The sequence below is a fragment of the Centropristis striata genome, chromosome 11 (genome assembly GCF_030273125.1).
Source record: "Centropristis striata isolate RG_2023a ecotype Rhode Island chromosome 11, C.striata_1.0, whole genome shotgun sequence".
In the NCBI taxonomy this organism is placed as follows: Eukaryota; Metazoa; Chordata; class Actinopteri; order Perciformes; family Serranidae; genus Centropristis; species Centropristis striata.
Window position 1 is genome coordinate 28,778,929 of NC_081527.1, and position 13,444 is coordinate 28,792,372.

The window sequence follows — 13,444 nt, forward strand, 5'->3', positions numbered from 1 at the left end:
TCAGATTCGCCTGCAGTCTGAACGCAGCCTAACTGTGTAGAGTCTATAATCCAGCGCTGACTGATTGTGGCCCAGGATCTTAAATAGTGTGGGTGATGATCTGATGAGCTGCAGCTGAGAGGCCCCGGCTCCAGCACAGCAGTCTCCCATCAGCAATCAGGCTTGCACACACACAGACTAGGGAGCAGGGGGAGGAGGCATGACAAATTTATTATTTACATGTTTTAATAACTGTATTTATTATATGTGTGTCTTCTGTCAGATCCTGAACAGCTGTCTCAAAGTTATTGAGGAGGTAGTTAAGCTCTTCTAAAATAAAAAAGAAATAGAGTTCATACGTACCACAGTTTTACAATAATTATGAAACTGTCTGTTACAGAGAGTAGGTGGTGTGTTTGCCGCAAACAGCCATGTCACTGCTACTTGGTTTCCACCACTTTCACTGAACCCCATGAATCACCTGCTGGTATTTTACACAATGATTTGTCCTTTTGTTGTTGTGTTACCTTACTTACCTTACTAAAACCCTTTATATTCAACTATTGTTTTCCTTTGCCAGGAAAATGCAACAAGTCTGGAGTGGATCATTCTTCCAGTATTTGAACCTGGACATTGGACACTTTGTGTGAGTACATTAAGTTTTGCATTTGTTACTGCAGTGGTTTTCAAAGTGGGGGCCGCGGCCCCCTGGGGGGCCGCCAGGGGGCGCTAGGGGGGCCTCAGAAAATTGGAGGGAAGATGAGGAAAAAAAAAAAAAAAAAAAAAAAATATTTTTTATTTTTTTATTTTATTTTTTTAATAACCATTTGTCCTGAACCGTACAATACGTAAACTGCCGTAATCGTCGGATTCTCAAGTTCACGTTCAAGTTCAAGACGACATCATAATCTGTGTAGACCGTTGTTATCAAGCTGCTCTGCTCCTCAAGCTAGCGTGTAGCTAGCTAGCGCAAAATGGACAGGTTTTTGATAACAAAAAGACCAAAGGAGAAGACCAACAGCCCTGCCGTGGAGGACTTGTTTTTTTGTAGCATTGTCGGTGGGTTTGGGGGTCCCCGGCCAGAAGCTAATGCTATTTGGGGGGCCTTGGCATGGAAAAGTTTGGGAACCCCTGTGTTACTGTACAGTGAGGTTGGTCATTGTTGATTTCATTCTCCACAAAAATTAAAATGTATCATAGCTATCTTTCATTGTCAAGTGCCTGATGTTTTTCCGGTATGAATCCTAGAACGTTAAAGTCATAGGTTTGAATGTTGTATGTCAGATGTGTCTGTTCATATTTGAACACATGACATTAACAGATATTGAGGCCACAAGCTAGGGAGATTTTCTCTCTAGATCCCCTCCGTGGCACTGGCTGGAGAGACAAAAGTCGCACCAAACCTTTTGGTTTTTTGGTCATCCAGTTTCATCACATCTGGAAAGTGGTAGTTCTGTTTTAGACCACTTATCCTTTTTTTTTTTTTTTATCTATGGCTCTGTTTTATCAACTAAAATATGGGATACATAATGTACAATTTGATGCATGAAACAGAACCATAGATGACATTTTTCAGTGGGGCTGTTCTCTTTGACCCTGTGACAACATTTTATTTGGAGTTCGAGCCCGTTGGCTAATTCGGTTCTAACTGTGTTGAAAGCCTTTATGCAAGAGTATACAAAGCTGTTGAATTTGACTTTATCTTTACTTTCACAAACACTGTTCACAGAAACATTGCTCAGATCCTGTCCCCTGGATCTTGGAGGACTTTTGGTGTGGATGATAAGGTAAGATATGTCTTTAAATTATTCTTCTGAACTGTATCATTTGATTGTCATCTCTTTATTGAAATGAGTACCTCTGGATTTTTTTGGGGACCTACAGTTTTTAAAATACATACACAATGCATATATCAGACTGCTGCAGAGTTGGGTACTGATGTGACAGACATGAGTTTAAGGGCTGACATCTTCTACATCCAAAAATATATTTGGGGGGGGTGGTTGTAGTTGTTATTTAACTATCATTGACAACCTACCATTTCTTAACCTACAGTACGCTCTGTACATTGTCATGGGAGCACACTGTGATTTCACAGAGGTATGTATAGATTAGTGTTAGAAAATAATATCACCATCATAGTGGGTACAAGGTTTCTTTGGGATACATATTTCACCATATTTTTGTTTGACGTTCTTTTTCAAAGGCAAACATGCAGCAAATCCGAAGATGGTGGTGCCTAGTTCTCCTGCAGAACTTTCCCATGCCGTGAGTGTCTTCATTTTATTATACTTTTCATTTACATTCTTGAGATCACATCTCATCTTGTTTCACTGTTGTCAGGCCTGATTATATTGTCATATTTAAAGTATAGCACTCTCGCCTCACAGCTAGAGGGTCGCAGGTTCGCCTCTCGCCTGCGGCTCTTCTGTGTGGAGTTTGCATGTTCTCCCCGTGTCTCCCCGCCTCTCGCCCAATGACAGCTGGGATCGGCTCAAGCCCCCCGCGACCCGAATGCGGAAAATTGGTTAATGGTAATGAATGAATGTATGTCATTCCCTCACCAAGATCTGAAGAAGAGAGATCGCAAGCTCGAAAGAGGCGACGTGAAGAAATGAAACAGGAGGTAGGTGTCATACTTATACTAAAAAGAAAGGCAGGGGGAACTAAGGACTCTGTATGCAATCTAATGTGTGTAATGCTGAAGGCTTGATGTATAGCAAGATATATAACAGTTGTGATGACTTGTTCAGTAGGTATATCTATCACATATCTAATTTGTCTTGATCACCTAATGATCCACTACCCTTAGTCTTATTTTTCCTTTTTCCTCAAGGAAGCAGATGTTCTCCTGAGAGACGCCCTTGAGGGAGCCAAATGGTGTAACCAGTGGCGGATTTAGCAATTTGGGGGCCCAAGGCGAATTTAGCTAGGGGGCCCTTCAAATCCTTACTTTTAACAAGGACCTTTTAATATGTGAGAAATAAGACTCAGATTCCACCCCGTTGTATGCCAAAATGCAAAATATATATATTTTTTAAATAGTTAAGCAGCGCGACAGAGTATTTGTGTGAGTGAGTCAATAAGTCCCATTTTGTCTATAACTGTGACTGTACTGAACAATAAAGAATAATTATCGATCACAGTGATGTGTAGAGTAAATGAGAGAGAGAGAGAGAGAGAGACAGAGAGAGAGAGTGTGTGAATGAATGTATGTGTATGAGAGAGAGAAAATGTGTTGGAGTGAAAGAGAGAAAACAAGGGTGTGTGAATGAAGGAGTGGGGGGAAAGTGTCTCTATCCTTACTGTCACTGTCTTCTTGCTGCTTTGTTCCTGTTTTCTTCTTCTGCTTGTCTCTCCCTGAATGTCCATGTGTCTTTATCATGCCTGCCACTGTCTTCCTGCTGCTTTGTTCCTGTTTTAGTGATGTTTTCTTCTTCTGCTTGTCTCTCCCTGAATGTCCATGTGTCTCTGGCTTACTGTCTGCTAGAAAGGAAGCAGAGTTTGTGTCAGTGTGTGTGTGTGTGTGTGTGTGTGTGTGTGTGTGTGTGTGTGAGAGAGAGAGAAAGAGAGAGAATGATTATGTGTGTAAGAGAGAGGAACTGTCTGAATAAGGGATGGAGAGAGAGAGAGAGAGAGAGTGTGTGTGTGTGTGTGTGTGTGTGTGTGTGTGTGTGTGTGTGTGTGTGTGTGTGTGAGAGAAAGAGTGTGAATGAATGTATGTGTATGAGAGAGAAAATGTGTTGGAGTGAAAGAGACAAAACAAGGTAGTGTGAATGAAGGAGTGGGGGAAAGTGTGTGTGAGAGAGAGGAAGTGTGTGTTTCTGGCACCGGTTTTCATGCGTCGTATCATCTGTAGATATCTGGAACAGAGAAAATAAATACAAAACATATTAACAGTTGAAGCTTTTTGTAATATGATACATAGTATGCACAACATCCATTTGTTTGTGAATATAATGATTAAATGATTGTCCAGCAGGACTCAAGTAGTTACAGGAATCATTAAAATGCACTGTAGAATCATTACCTCACTTCTTGCCCCTGTCTTTGTGCTGTCCTCTCTCTCCTTCTGTCCCTCTGTTTCTCTACCTCTTCTTCTGCTTCTCTCTCCCTGAATGTCCATGTGTCTCTATCATTACTGCCACTGTCCTCCTGCTGCTTTGTTCCTGTTTTAGTGATGTTTTCTTCTTCTGCTTCTCTCTCCCTGAATGTCCATGTGTCTCTATCATTACTGCCACTGTCTTCCTGCTGCTTTGTTCCTGTTTTAGTGCTGTCTTAATTATCTTCTTATGAACAGGTGACAGTTGAGATCCTACTCATACAAGTTTGAGCTTTCGTACTTTGGCCTCAGCAAACCTGCTTATGACTGCGTCCATATCGAGTGTTTGTTGGACCTCATGCTCGACTGAAATGGTTGCAAGGGCAGAGAGCCTGTCCTGGGCCATTGTAGATCGCATATACGTTTTCAGTCGTTTCAGGGTAGAAAAGCTTCTCTCACCTGAAGCAACAGTGACAGGGAGAGTAAGGAGGTGTCTTAGGGCTATGCTCACATTCGGATAAATGTCTAAGACATTCTCCTTATAAATGTAATCTAGCATTTGAAGTGGTGATGTGACGTGTGGAGGGAAGGACCGGACAGCTCCTTCGAGCTCCATCTTCAGGTCCTCTGCATCCACATCTGCTATTGCTTCCTCCAGTTTTCTGCAGCAATCATCAAGCTTCCCTCTCTGAATGGTGCTTCTCAATAGCTCAGATGAGTAAAGAAACCCATAAAGGTCATAGAAGACCTGCATGTTAGAGAATCTCTCTCTTAAAGCTGCACTGGCTGTGTCAACAAGATGGAGAAAAAACTCTCTTTTAAAGAGCTCCTCTGGAGTAGACACATCTTCATCTCTCCCCTCATAATCAAACTGCCTCTTTCTTTTTCTCTGTCGCACCACAGGCCAGCTCATCTCCACCTCCATCTTCTCTGCCATTTCCCTGGCATCTGTTTGTGCAGATTTAAAGCCATGCTCTCTAAATTCTTCTAGATAGCCTGACACTGCCATGACGTCTCTCCTTAGTGTCTCAATTGACACACTGGGGCTCTGCAAGATTTTACTGACACGGTTTATGTGATATAACACGTCGTACCAAACAAAGGTACTCACCATGAATGACCACGTCATAATGTTCTCCCTGAGGCTTTCAGCGGTGGAGGCACATTCTGGATCCTTCTTCAATGTCGCATGCTTCTGCACAGCTGTCAATGCATCGACAATCTCAGGAAGTTGGTAGCGCACAGCCTTGACAGCATCCACACGGCACTCCCATCTTGTTGTGGACAAGGCCTTGACTGACAAATCCTTCACGTGCTCCTGAAAAATTGTCCAACGCTGAACAGAGCCACAAAACAGATTATACAGCCTTTGCAGTGTGCCGAAGTACCCCAGAGAAATGGTTGAGGACTTAGCGGCATCTCCCACCACCAGGTTTAAGGTGTGGCTGCCACATGGCACACAGAGTGCTTTGTGGTTGAGTTCCAGGAGCCTCGCCTGGACCCATTGGCGGTTTTACACAGGGGCCGACAGGGGCCAGTGCCCCTGTAAAATTGCTCCTGGCCCCCGTTGTGGCCCCTGTGCTGAACAGATAATTAATTAATTAATTTCTTACGGCGACATGCGCTGGCTCGAAGACAGGAACTAAAGACATATCGACGGAGCGTTCTCCACGGACTCCTTAAAGCGATACACGCACACTGCCACCTGCAGTTGTAAGAGCAGTGCGCGCGGATTGCAAACTTTGGATGCGAGCCGACAGCTGCAGCCGCCCTGAATGGACAACTGCAAATAGTGGAAGGTAAGGAAAACTATCCAATTTAATGGCAGTGTGTTTGTACATATCAGTGTTTTACTGTTTTTGTTCACTTCAATAATACAATCTGTTTTTTATTTCACTTAATCACGTCTTGGTCTTGCAATGTTTGTGAATAAGCAAAGCCATTGAAGTCATTAAACATGATGACATGTTCACCAAGTAGCTTTATCTTTCTTAAAAGTCCGTTGCACAGCAATAAGTAACTTATATTGGGGAAATAGGTGAAATAACCGACAGCATTTAGCCTACTTGTTAAATGAAAAACTTGCATAGCCTTGTGAAACGAGAAGGCTACAATCCTCTCCGTTTTCTTTTTAGTAGGCTATCATCATGAAAAGGAGCAGGAAGGACATTACGTCCTTTTTTGCCCCAGTAGGGAAAAAGCCCCATAAAGAGAGTGAGGGAGATAGAGATGAAGGGAGAAGTGAAAGAGCTCAGGAGCAGGTGGAGAGAGAACCAGAGGAGGAGAGAGAGCCAGAGGAGGAGAGACAGACAGAGGAGGAGAGACAGACAGAGGAGGAAAGTGAAAGGCAGTCTGAGAGTCAGGAGGAAGAGTATGAGGGACAACCAGATTCACCATGCATGTCAAGTACAGCACCATCAGGTAGGTGTGCGTGTGTGTGTGTGTGTGTGAGTGAGTGTGTGTGTGAGTGAGTGTGTGTGTGTGTGTGAGTGTGTGTGTGTGTGAGTGTGTGTGTGAGTGTGTGTGTGAGAGAGAGAGAGAGCAGTGTAGACTAGTTAAATTAATAATGATAAATTAATGTTGCACTCTCATATTTACTCATCTTTCTCCAGATATCAGCAAGTGCATGGATGACACTCCAGTGCAGCCACATATAAAGAACTTTCCTAACACATTGATGGGAGACAGGAAGCACAGTTTCCGGGCCAACTGGTATGAAACACACCCCTTGATGCATTTGTAGATAGGTTCTCAAGGAGTCACAAATGCAGAATCTTGTTGTTGTAGTGTTTCAGCCTACTGTGTTGATACTGTGACCACTGTATGTGAATTTATTTTTTTCTGGTTTCAGAGAGATGATGGTTTCAAGGTTTATTGAGCACACTTTATTTTATGTTTAATCATTCATTCATTCTTTCATTCAATGTATTAATGCTCAATGTATTTTGTTTTGGATTTTAAATAAACGAAACATTTTGAACGCTTAAATATTGCCCTGTTTTCTCCTTATATGTGCCCCCCTGAAAAAACTCTGGCCCCTGCTCGGCCCCCCTGGTAATTTTGGTCTAGAACCGCCACTGCCTGGACCCCCTGCGTTTTGCCTTGCATGTTGCTGCCGTTATCATAAGATTGGCCACGGCAGTCGGAGAGGTCCAACCCCAGTCTTTCCAGGTGTCCCAGAAACAGCTGAAGAAGACCTTGGCCAGTGGTGTTATCTGCCACAAGGAATCCCATGAAGTGCTCATGGATGGAAACACCCTTTGTGAGCTCACAGTTGACAATTCGCAGCAGCACTGATAGCTGCTCATTGTGGGATACATCTGGAGTGCAGTCCATGATGACAGCATAGTATTTGGCCCTCCTCACACGCTCTACTATAGCATCAGTGGTGCACTGGGCGACAAGATAAGATAAAACTTTATTGATCCCTTGGGATTGCTCCCTCAGGGAAATTGAGTTTCCAGCAGCAAACATAAGAGAGTTAAAAAGCACACATAAGAGAAAAAAGAACAATTTATATACACTAAATAAATAAATATGATATAAATATTGTTATTGTTATTGTTACTGTTACTGCTCCTTCCTGTCCTCAGTCCTCTGTCTTCCTGTTACTCCTCCTCCCCCAACTTGAGGAGTTGTAGAGTCTGATGGCCTGAGGGACAAAGGAGTTTTTTAGTCTATTGGTCCTGCATTTGGGAAGGAGCAGTCTTTGGCTGAACAGGCTCCTCTGGTTGCTGATGACGGTGTGCAGAGGGTGACTGGCATCATCCATAATGCCCAGCAGTTTGTCCAGAGTTCTCTTCTCTGCCACCGTCACCAGAGAGTCCAGCTTCACGCCAACCACAGAGCTGGCCCGCCTTATTAGTTTGTCCAGCCTGGATATGTCCTTAGATGTGCTGCTCCCCCAGCACACCACGGTGTAAAAGAGGACGCTGGCCACCACGGACTGATAAAACATCTGCAGGAGTTTCCTGCAGATGTTAAACGACCGCAGTCTCCTCAGGAAGTACAGCCTGCTCTGTCCCTTCCTGTACTGATGGTTGATGTGGGTTGACCAGTCCAGCTTGCTGTCCAGCCACAGTCCGAGGTATTTGTAGGAGTCCACAGCCTCCACCTCAGCTCCCTCGATCAGAACTGGTCGCGGTCTTGGTCTGGACTTCTGAAAGTTGATGACCAGCTCCTTTGTCTTCGAGGTGTTGAGATGTAGATAGTTTGCATGGCACCAGTCAGCAAAGTTTCTCACCAGGCTCCTGTACTCCTCCTCTCTGTCGTCCCTGATGCATCCAACGATGGCTGTGTCATCAGCAAACTTCTGGATGTGACACAGCTCAGAGTTGTAGCAGAAGTCCGAGGTGTACAGGGTGTAGAGAAGAGGGGCCAGCACCGTGCCCTGGGGTGCTCCGGTGCTGCTGATCACAGTGTCAGACGTGGTGTCCCTCAACCTGACGTACTGCGGCCTGTCGGTGAGGTAGCTGGAGATCCAAGTGACCAGGCAGGGGTCCACTCGCATCCTGTTCAGTTTGTCCTGAAGCACAAGGGGCTGGATGGTGTTAAAGGCGCTCGAGAAATCCAGAAAAAGAATCCTCACCGTGCCGCTTCCCTTGTCCAGGTGCGAGTGGGCTCGATGTAGCAGGTAGAGGATGGCATCCTCCACACCAACACCTGCCCGGTATGCAAACTGCAAACTGTCCTGGGCATGTTGCACCTGGGGTCTGAGGAGGCTGAGGAAGAGTCGCTCCAGCGTCTTCATCAGGTGTGAGGTGAGTGCCACTGGTCGAAAGTCATTCAGCTCGCTGGGCCGGTTCTTCTTTGGAACTGGAACGATGCAGGATGTCTTCCAGAGGGTGGGCACTCTCCCAAGCTGCAGGCTAAGATTGAAGATGCGTTGTAGCGGTTCTCCCAGTTCAGCAGCGCATGTCTTCAGTAGTCGGGGACACACCTTGTCCGGGCCTGCTGCTTTCCTGGGGTGAAGCTTCCTCAGCTGTTCTCTGACCTGGTCCACTGTGATGTATGGAGGAGGTTGTGTTGAGGTGGGGGGTGCTGCTGTGATGTTTGGGGGTAGGTGCGCTGAGTTTGGGGGGGGGGGGGGGAGTGGGGGCTGCTGCTGTGTTGATGTCTGGTTGGAGGTGTGCTGAGGGAAGAAGGGGAGATGGCTGCAGTGAGGGAGAGGGTGGGGGGATCACGGTCTGGTTGAACCGGTTGAAGAAGTCGTTAAGTTCGTTTGCCTTCTCCATTGTCCCCTCTACGACTCTGGTCTTTGTGTTATGGCCTGTAATGGTTTTCACACCATCCCAGATCTCCCTCATGTTGTTTTCTTTCAGCTTCTGCTCCACCTTTCTCCTGTAGCTGTCCTTTGCTTCCCTCACGCAGTGCTTCACCTCCTGCTGTGCTGCCTTCATCGCCTCCTTGTCTCTGCTCCTGAAGGCGGCCTTCTTCCTGTTAAGGACATCTTTAACTTCCCGCGTAACCCATGGTTTGCTGTTAGGGTAACAGTGGACAGTCTTGGTAGGGAAGACCACATCTACACAGAAGTTAAGGTAGTCCGTCAGACAGTGTGTCATCCCTTCTATGTCCTCACCATGCGGGTTGATCAGCTCATCCCAGACTGTGGTGTTGTAGCAGTCTCTCAGGGCACCTTCCATTTCAGGGGACCACTTCCTGATGGAGCGAGTGGTTACTGGCTGCCTTTGGACCAGGGGGGTGTACTGTGGCTGTAGGTGGACCAGGTTGTGGTCGGACTTCCCTAGAGGGGGGAGGGGTGTGGCTCTGTATGCATCCCTCACATTAACATACAGTAAGTCGATTGTCCTGTTTTCTCTTGTTGGACAGTCCACAACCTGGTGAAAAGCAGCCAAAGTAGAGTCCAAAGTTGCATGATTAAAATCCCCAGAGATGATAATAAGTGCCTCAGGGTGCTGTGTCTGCAGCCTTGCTGTGACGGAGTGAATCTTCTCACATGCAGTAGCTGCGTCCGCTCTCGGAGGGATGTAAACACAGATGATGATCAAGTGACTGAGCTCCCTCGGCAGATAATACGGCCGCAGGCTAACGGCTAATAGCTCGAGGTCCCGGCAACACAAGACCGTGTTTATGGAGATATGTCCTGGGTTACACCAGCGGTTGTTAACATACATGATGAGTCCCCCACCTTTGCTTTTCCCACACGCTTTAGTGTCTCTGTCGGCTCGCACAGTAGTAAATCCCAGCAGGTCCACATTAGCATCCGGTACAAGGTGGGTTAGCCATGTCTCCGTAAAGATAAACAAGCTAAACAGACAAGGCATATTAATTCATTTTGAATGTGTTTGCTAAGGTAGGTATCAGCAATCTGTTTCTCTTTAATTTTCCAGAGATGCTCCTTCATTACTGGGTCAAATTTGGCCATTAACTGCACTTGCCCCAGGAAATTGCCATTCCCATGCTCATACAGCTTCTCCCTGTGCCCTCTAAATGCCAAATTATGCTCAGCTACATAGCAAACAATAGCAAGCAATCTCTTCATGACTTCTTTGCATCTGATGACCTCAGCATTGATCAGATTTTGTCTCACCTCATCTATGGCTGTGCCACTTTGAAGTCGAGCGTTCAGTGTGTGCCAGGCATCCATGTGTTTAATATGTTGTGCAGACCTCTCATGTTGTTTAAGGTTAGCCTGTAGGTTTTTCCAATTCCTAAGTCCGTTGGTGGAGCTCAGCTGTGACTGTGATTCATCTCCCTTGGCAAAAAGTCGGCAACAAAAACACATTACAGCGTCCTTCACCTTGCTGTACACTAGCCACGTCCTGTTGATTTTTTCCCCATTTTTCATCACTATAAAATAGTTTGCCTTTGTAAAACGCCGACCCTCTGCGTTTTGGGGGAATTCCAATTCCATTTGTACGGGTCCTCTCTTCACTAAGTCACAACGTTGACAGTCACTGAAAACGTTGGGCCACAACGCCGGATCATCTCCGATGATGACAACACTTTCGTGGTGGTCAACAGAATCAGGACTGCTACTCACCACCTCCTCATTGTTGACATCTCTTCTGTCAGAGCTCGAGCATGACGCGGTTACTATGGTAACCTCCTCCCCTTCTGAATTAGCCGCTGCCTCCTGCTGCTCCTCGACAACCGGCGGTGTTGTCAAAACATTAAAAAATGCTGTCAACTTCGGGAGTGCGTCATTTTTGGATTTCGCCTCCTCCCGCTTCCTTCTTTTGGTGGCACCACTTTGGTAGTTTCGCTTGTTAGAATAATTTGAATATTATACTTGTTGAAAATGAAATGTTACTGTCTTCCTCTCTTTTCCTCTTTGACATTTTTCTCCCAACAGTCATTACAAGGTCATTATGCATGCGTAATTCACTGAAACCTTGATAATGTCTATCTCTATGCATTTATATTAATCAGGTAATATGATTTTGATACATTGATTGTGTTTGTGTGTTAATATTGATGTAGAAAACTATGATTACTTTAATTACATATATTCCATTTGCTTAAACTAATTAAGATTCTATAATCACAAAAAATAGTATTGTCTATCTTATATTTTTTAACCTTTAAAAGAACAGGTAGAACTCTGAAGAATAGTTGTTATATTTCTGTAGAACACAATAAGGCAGTATGTTCGTCATAACAAGTTTGTTAGCAGGCCACAAGGCCTCGTCCTGTATTGGGTAGCAGTGATTGTTTTGCCCAGGTGGCCTGATGTGTGACGGTGTGAAAGAAGACTGGCGAATCAGCGGAGGGGGAAGGCTGGACATCCTGGAAGAAATCTACCTTCATTGATATAATTAAACGATGTTAGTGTAAAACTGGGGTTTTTTGCAGGAGGAGAGACAAGGTTTTCAGACTTCATGACCTGAAACCTGTCTGTGTGTATCAGGGACAGTTAAACTGATTCCTAAAGTGAATCCCAGAGCTCTGTAATTCACATTTCTTGACGTATTGTAATAAAACTATGTTAAACTGAGAACTCGGACGACTCCAGCTCATCATTTCCCCATCAAAGACTGCGCAGAAATAATTGGTGAGGTATTTTCCAGTTGGTGTCAGATAATTCAATTTTGAAGGTTTACTCATGCAATTTTTCTAACACGCTTCATTCCAACTGTAAATTTCAACGCTATTTCACGTAACGTCTTCCAAACTTCCCTCCACTTCCGTCACATAAGTTTGGAACTCTCGCGATCATGGCCTGGATGGAATAGTCCATTATAACACAAAATGGGAGGGGGTGTAGACGGATACTTTATTTCTTTGTATTTTAGTTTGTTGTCTTTGTTTCCGATTTAAACATACAAATTTACATTTACATTTAAAAACGCAATGGCTGGGGATCACTGAGGGCCCCGATTCCCAGCTGAATGGAGAGTGGGCAGCTGGTCTGGGGGCCCCTGCAGTTCGGGGAAGTTGGTGGGGCCCCAGGCAGTTGCCTACCTTGTCTCTATTGTAAAACCGCGTCTGGGTGTAACACCCAAATATTTAAAGGCAGAGTTTCCCTCCCAGATGTTACTGGGATGGACAGGGGAGACCGCATAAGGGCCCTGAAAAAACTGCGGTTGGATGACAGATAGGATGAAGGGGAGACCACCGAAATTGTGGAACCCTTCCTGTTTTCATTTCAGTTGAAGACTGACTATGAGGCTTTCTGTATGGAGGCAATTGACAAAAGAAACCTCAAGGTCTTTGCCTCTTTTGAGGAGCAGCAGTGAAGCCTTTTTGCTTGAGCTGTGATTTTTTTTATTGGTATGTTATTTTATGTAGTAAAGATTTTTTTTTTTGCTTTGATTTTTGAATTTATTGGTGTGTTATGTTGTTTAATAGAGGTTTTTTTTGCTTTGATTTTTGAATTTATTGGTGTGTTATATTGTTTAATAGAGGTTTTTTTTGCTTTGATTTTTGAATTTATTGGTATGTTATGTTGTTTAATAGAGGGGTTTTTTTTGCTTTGATTATTGAATTTATTGGTGTGATATGTTGTTTAATAGAGGTTTTTTTTGCTGTGATTTTTAATTCAGTTATTTATGTTATTTTTTAAATATGTTATCTTTGTCATTTTTAATTGTGTTCAGTTCAATAAAGATGATGTTAAAGTCACCTCAGTCTTTGATCTCTTACGTAAGTGGTATAACCTTATGTACAAAGCACATTCACCTTGTCAGTGTGTCTGACAGAATTTTTCTAGTACAAGTAAAATGTTACAAATGACACATCATAATAGCATTATAAATTAGGATAGATAAAGTTTTAACATTTATCAAAATAAACAATGACCCATATTTTACTAGATTTCACTAAAGTACGGTGGCCCTGAAGTGCAAAACACGCCAGCAATTCGCCACAACACGCCAGCAATTCACACAACACGCCAGCATTTCACCAAAACGCGCCAGCAATTCATCAAACCGGAAAGGGTAGGTACATATTGGACACTGA

General features: G+C 44.3%; 2 long non-coding RNA genes across 2 annotated transcripts; both read left to right on the forward strand.

Annotated features, from left to right (window-relative positions):
- Window positions 1-191: 191 nt before the first annotated feature.
- Window positions 192-1,767, forward strand: LOC131980789 (uncharacterized). Its single transcript, XR_009395250.1, has 4 exons — window positions 192-295; window positions 380-466; window positions 560-625; window positions 1,709-1,767. It is a non-coding gene; the product is annotated as an uncharacterized LOC131980789 (long non-coding RNA).
- A 266-nt stretch (window positions 1,768-2,033) lies between these two features.
- On the forward strand, window positions 2,034-3,124 carry LOC131980935 (uncharacterized). Its single transcript, XR_009395262.1, has 4 exons — window positions 2,034-2,079; window positions 2,186-2,247; window positions 2,370-2,605; window positions 2,816-3,124. It is a non-coding gene; the product is annotated as an uncharacterized LOC131980935 (long non-coding RNA).
- Window positions 3,125-13,444: the final 10,320 nt, after the last annotated feature.